Raw genomic sequence first — 6,818 nt, 5'->3', positions numbered from 1 at the left:
CAAATGCATGTCAGTTATTCCCAAGAACGGATTACACAGATCCTGGAGCAGAAAAGAAGAACTCTGACCAGGGAACAGTTTTCCACTAATCAACGACCAAAGCGTTTCATTTCTGCGATTGCAGCCGCCATAATCGTTGGCGTAGTAGGCGCTGTCGTTGCCACCGATGTATCAGTTGCTAATTCCTTCTCTGTTAAGACATTGGAACTTGAGATCGGTTCACTAAAAAGAACCTGATGACATTCATGCAGAGATGGAAAATCAAAAGCAACCTTTATTGAACTTATATTCCGTTGTGGAGGACACTATCGTCACCACCAACTTACACTCAAAGTTATTGACTCACTTAATACATCTTCGTGAGAGTGACGGACAATTTAACCGAAAACTTATATTCCTAAAGGAGCGTATTGATCCTAACCATCCAAGCGATGTGTTGAATGCAAGTTTTCAGAAAGACTTTAGCAAAGCTCTGGCTGGCTAGAAACCAAGTACAAACACCCCAGTTCTTGAGGAACCCGTATGAAAAACCTTTTCGACATTCCAATATAATCCAATTTTATTTCAATGGATTATATTGTAATAAAGGGGGATTTGTTGTGCTTTTTCATAAGTGTATAAAACATTTATATAATTATTATAGTTATAGTGGATATTATTGGCCTATAAAAGCCATGTTGGATTATATTCACTGTGGCGAAACCAACCTCACCACTGGGTTTTGGAGGGGCCTGGCTACTAGCCTCTTGCCCCAGGATTATGGGCTCTCTCATCAGCCAGGCCTCATTTGTTCACAAAGGACTTGGACTAACTTGAACTCCTGGTCTAATTCGTGCCATTTTGGGATGTTAAATGTCTGTGTATTGAAAAGGGTGGGACATTGTATACGTTGAGTAGGGAGGTCTCTCTGTGTGTATTGGCGATGTCCTTTGTCCTGAGAGATAATTGAATTACTTCTGGGTTGTCTCCAGGACAGAGGATATTGTGTATTCGCCTGCCTGTGATGATTGCATCAACCCAGTGTAAGGTAATTCTATCGCGGGCAGAGGGGAGGATTTTGTGTGGGAGTGTCTGAGTGTATTGTGTATTGTATTGTGGGTGGTAACATTGTTGGAAGATGTGCATAAAATGCTTGTGTGTTAAAATAAAGAGGTTGCTTTTATACCTTCATGAAGTTTTGGCTCATGTTTGGGGAATGCGATAACTACACTCTTGGGGATTGCTATATCACAATACTCCCCTGAGTATAAGCTCTTGTAAGAGCTTGTTCATGGTTCCTGCTCTCTGGATGTAGGAGAGGTTCACCCACTGGAAGCTGAAGCCCGGTCTTGGGTCCAGCGTGAGTGGAGGACGGTGAGACCCCAACCAAGCTGCGGCGGTTCGTGGGGTCTGCAGTGCGTACGGTCCCAAGTGGAGTGCTTGGAGTCCTCAGATGGCACTAGGAGTATCTATAGACGGAGGTACCCGGTCGGGGTGCTAGGCGTTCCGTTACATTCACCATCTTGTGTGAATCTTCATGTAGAGTGGAATAGAAGTTCATGGAAAGGTCACTATTAATAAGATTTCTTCTCATGGATGTACCAGTCTGAAAAGAGGCCTTCTTGTCTCCTTATGGATTTATGACAGGAGATAAGAGTGCTCTCTAGATGCAGCTGGTGCTAATTACCTCTACAGTTTGTTCAAAGAAGGAGTCACGCTGCCTCACTTTGGCTATATTTCATGAATCTTGATCAGGATTGGATACGCCAGCTTTTTGGTGATGCCAAACAACGAGATTCCACAGGAGGATAGTCTTTCTCACAAAACAACCCTTCTGTAGATATAAAGGTTAAGGCACATAGTGAAGGTCCACCAATCTTCCAGATAATAGTTGATTTTATTATACTCACAAAGGTATAAAATCAGTAGGCATAAAACAAGATATAAAGTGTCCGTGGTTATAACACCGCCCGACCCAGGTTTCGTCAAACCAATGGTTTTTTTTTGTGGAAGGGGATTGGAGGAGTATGTATGTCATCCCAAGACCCATATAAAAGGAACGCCCATATGAGGGTGTAGTATCCGCTCCTGATGAAGCTGGTGTGACGAAACCTGGGTCGGGCGGTGTTATAACTACGGACACTTTATATCTTGTTTTATGCCTACTGATTTTATACCTTTGTAAGTATAATAAAATCAACTATTATCTGGAAGATTGGTGGATCTTCACTATGTGCCTTAACCTTTATATCTACAGAGGGGTTGTTTTTTTATAAAGATTATCCTCCTGTGGAATCTCGTCGTTTGGCATCACCAAAAAGCTGCCGTATCCTATCCTGATCAAGACTCATGAAATATAGCCAAAGTGAGGCAGCGCGACTCCTTCTTTGAATTGACTGGTTTGAATGTGAATAAGACCACTTCACACGGTGGTCTGCGACGCCAAAAGAGAAAAAAGAAAACACAGTGGTGAACTTTTATCTTTTTTCTTTTCTTTTTTCTTTTTATTTATTATATTTTTTATTTGATTGCAGAGACCTCTACATTTTGGTATTTAATAATGAGGAGAAAATCTGTGATATCTAAATACGCTTAGAATCAACCTTAGTTTTGTATAATAAAATCAATAAGAGATATGTATCGTTTTATATTGTTACGTATTATTAACCCTTAGGATGCCAGAGGTTTTTTTAGTTTTTGCGTTTTCATTTTCCTTCCCTATTTTCCGTGAGCCATAACTTTTTATATTTCCAGTCACATAGCTGTATGAGGACTTATTTTTTGCAGGACAAGTTGTACTTTCTAATGCCACCATTAATTATGGCATAAAATGTAGTGGGAAGCGGGAAACAAATTCCAAATGGGGTGGAATTGGAAAAAAACACAATCCCACCACAGTTATACGGGTTTTGTTCCCACTGCGTTTTGTTTATGGCAAAACTGACCCATGCCCTTTATTTTCTGGGTCAGTACGATTACAACGGTACCCCATATGTTTAGGTTTTTTATGTGTAAATAGTGTAAAAATAAATTTTAACTTTGAGAATTTTTTTTTTTTATATTAACATATTCTGACCCCATAACTTTTTTATACTCACTCTGAGTATGTTTAGGGACTTATTTTTTGTGGGACAATTCATAGTTTTTATTCATACCATTTTGGAGTGTGTATGACTTTTGGATCACATTTTCTTTAATTTTTTTGGGTAAGAGAAGCAATGAAAAAATGGCAAATTGGCTATTTTTACCCTTTTTTCCGTTACGCCATTCGCCGTATTGGATTTTTTCTTTAGATTTTAATATTATGGGCCTTTTAGGTCGCAGTGATACCCAGGATGTTTATATTTATTGTTATTTAGTTTTTTTATTATTATTATACGGAAAGGGGGGGTGATTTTAACTTTTATATATTTTTTTTATTCAACTTTTTTAAAAAAAATTATCATCATTTTAAGGCTCATAAATGATCTTATAAAGGATGTTTTTGTATTTTTAATTTTGACCTATAAGCGATTTAAAAAATGCCAATTTCTTTGCATTTTGCTCATTTCTTATGTTGGCCTGCCATCTGGTGGGCAAAATAAGAATTGCAGCATTAATGCTCTGAATCTCTTCATAGCGGGTGTCATGCTTGAACAGCGCTACCAGCGCTGTACATGTTCAGCGCTGGTAGTGAAAGGGTTAAGGACATTTATGTATCTGATATCATATATATATATATATATATATATATATATTCTTAGGAACGCATATATTCCAATTATATGATGAAGACAGTTTGGGTATGGACTTTGTTAATGAGTATCTGTAAAGATGTGGTGTTTTTACTAACAATCAATTAACCGTTGGTGTAGCAGAGGAGGCACAGATATCTCTGTGAGAAAACAAGGCTCATTCATATTATTATCTATAACATAAATTTAGGAGTGTAAGAAACATTCAAGGAGCGCCTAGAAGTCTGTCCTTAATTAGTATGAAGCTTTGATTTAGGTTCCAGAGGTCATGTGTATAGAATGCAAGATGAAGTCAGACTTGCGTAGTTAACTCTTTATAGTATGATGCTAATAGCTTATACAACAGTGCTACCTAAGGATGAGTAGGTGACATTTAGTGTTGAGCGCGAATATTCGAATAGCAAATTTTTTTCGTAATTATCGCCACTGCAAGAATTCGCGAATATTTAGAATATAGTGCTATATACTTGTTTTATCTAATATTTGGCTTTTTTTTTTCATCTGAACACATTCCTCTCTGCTTCTTGCTTGTGGGCCAATGAGAAGGAAGTAATGTCAAGTTTACAACAATACTTAGTGCACCAATCAGTAATCTGTATTCAGACCTGCTAAAATGTGAAGTTGTACGTAGTGCGAAAAAATTTTTGAGTCACTGCCGATTAGCGCAATCGTGAATATATTGGAGCACTTGACTCTATGTGCATATAAAGCTATTGTAATGTTCTGCCATGCCAACCATTTTCTCCAGTCTCAGAAGAAACTCATGAAACTTCTAGCAGCTTGAAAAATGTAGCCAAAGTGACCCAAGCCTGTATTTCACGTTACGAATTCGCATTACGCGATTTTTACATTGCCGGTTTTTTGCCTTCAATAAAATAATCTCGAATTCTCGAAATTCACGAATATATGACGAATATTCTACAAAATATTCGTGAAATATAGCAAATTCGAATATATCCCTGCCGCTCATCACTAGTGACATTACAACAGTAGCAGAAGTGCATTCTGGGTAATACAATGACATCACAGTCCTTACCACATGTACACGCCTAGCCGACATTGATTGGAAAACTCCAAGCTAGGAAGATATGCCTAACTGATAAGTTTGTGATCATAAACCACACACACAAGGAAAGGGACCACCACAACCAACAACAACAAGAAAAAAAGAGAAAACACAGAGAAACAAAGAAAACCCAGGAGAAAGATCCTAATGACCAGATCGTACCTTAGTCCCTGCACATCATCTGTATTCTCGGTAATGTATAACTTTGTTTTGTGTAATATTGATAGAAATTAATCAGCCTCATATTTAGCAAACTCCCCACTGTTGGCGGGTGTATAGTTGTTAAAAGTGCTACGTCAATATTGTTAGTATTCAGCAAAGATGGATATTGCTGAATAAAAGATCCAATATTGATTCAAGAGGAAACTCTCTGATTGGAATAATTTCATTCCATGGTCAATACCAGGCTTGATAATTTATATTGCTACCCCATTATCCGAGATTTGTCATAGTTGGGTGCAGAGCAAGGGTTTGTATCTTTTATTAACGTTATTGAGTTTTTATATCTAAAAAATTGTGGTTGAGATGGATTGCATTATTTTCTTCGGTCTGAGAGGTACTGTGTATACGCTGGTATTTGTGTTGGCATATCACTGTGTATCATTGCAGATTATTGAGTTTCCCATTGATTAATCTTTGATTGTATTTAAAATTATTGTATAATAAATCATTTATATTTTTGCATAGATGCTTGTATCTTGTTTTACTGATTGCACAATATAATTAAATAACCGGTCAAACTCTTTTTGAGGTGTTATATATGTCCATCTCGAGGATCAACTGTCTTTGAAATTTTGTCTTTGATCCTTTCTTTTATATAAAGCCATTTGCTTGATATCACCGGCACTGTGGATGTAAAATTTTGCATCACATGTCCATTTCCACATGGATTTATGTTCCCCACGAGTGGATGAATATTAGGGCTACATAGTGATCTTGGTCTTGTGATGCTGTGCGCAATAATCACAGCAGGATCACAATGTAGCTCTGCTAGAATAGAAATGAATGAGGTCAGAATGTGACTCGCATATGTGCAGCAAATGCAGAATTACAAAAAATACAACACGCTAGATTTTTTTCTCAGCAGACGTGCAAGTTGGGCTGTGACTCCTTTTATTTCTTTGCTACATGTAGCACCACTACACTGCGATACTTTGGCATGATACAGTAGTTGTCGCTCAACCAAGATCACCATGTAGTTAAACCCTTAATCTCAAAAGCCTATTCACTTTGTTACTACCATTATACACTATATACCTTCTGACCTGAGTACAATTATTGGAAAGGGAAAAGGTTCAGCAAGTTTTGATGAGTTTGGGAATTCTAAATAACAGAACCGTAGGACAATGAACAGCTCGGACAGCGTTTAAAGAAATTTCGACTATGGCATACAGAATAAACCTCCCCCGTAATGTTATTGATCGGACATATAATTAATTTTAACAAGTGTATGAACAGAAAAGCTTGACGGGTAGATGTTAGGACGCCAAAGCTTCTTCATGTCTGTATATTGCCTGTAGACAAGAAGGTGTACCCCGAACATTTAAAGAAATCTGCACCGTCTCAAGAATCTCCAAGAAAGAAATTGGCAGATGTTTTAAGCTGATCTTGAAAGCACTGGAAACAAATGTGGATTTGATTACGATGGGAGACTTTATGTCCAGGTTCTGTTCAAACTTGGGTCTCACCAAACAAGTGCAGATGGCAGCTATTTACATTGCACGCAAAGTTGTGGAGCTTGACTTGGTTCCTGGAAGAAGTCCCATATCCGTGGCAGCTGCTGCCATTTATGGATTCACAAGCATCTGCTGAAAAGAGAACGCAGAAATAAATCGGTAACATAGCAGGTGTAGCTGATGTCACCATCCGACAGTCCTACAGACTCATCTACCCACAGGCTCCAGACTTGCTCCCTGCAGACTTCAAGTTCAACTCACCCGTTGACAAGTTGCCGCAATTATAAACCAACCATGTGAGGTTCTGGAATAGTTGAGTTGAGTTACGGTTTTATTTCATGGTGATGCAGATGCGTCAAGCAC

General features: G+C 38.2%; 1 pseudogene; it reads left to right on the top strand.

The window, feature by feature from the left end:
• Positions 1 to 1,003: 1,003 nt before the first annotated feature.
• LOC120986131 lies at positions 1,004 to 6,742 on the top strand (annotated as a pseudogene).
• Positions 6,743 to 6,818: the final 76 nt, after the last annotated feature.

The sequence above is a fragment of the Bufo bufo genome, chromosome 1 (assembly GCF_905171765.1).
Source record: "Bufo bufo chromosome 1, aBufBuf1.1, whole genome shotgun sequence".
NCBI lineage: Eukaryota > Metazoa > Chordata > Amphibia > Anura > Bufonidae > Bufo > Bufo bufo.
Note: the sequence above shows the minus strand (reverse complement) of the source record. Positions and strands in the feature narration are given on the sequence as shown.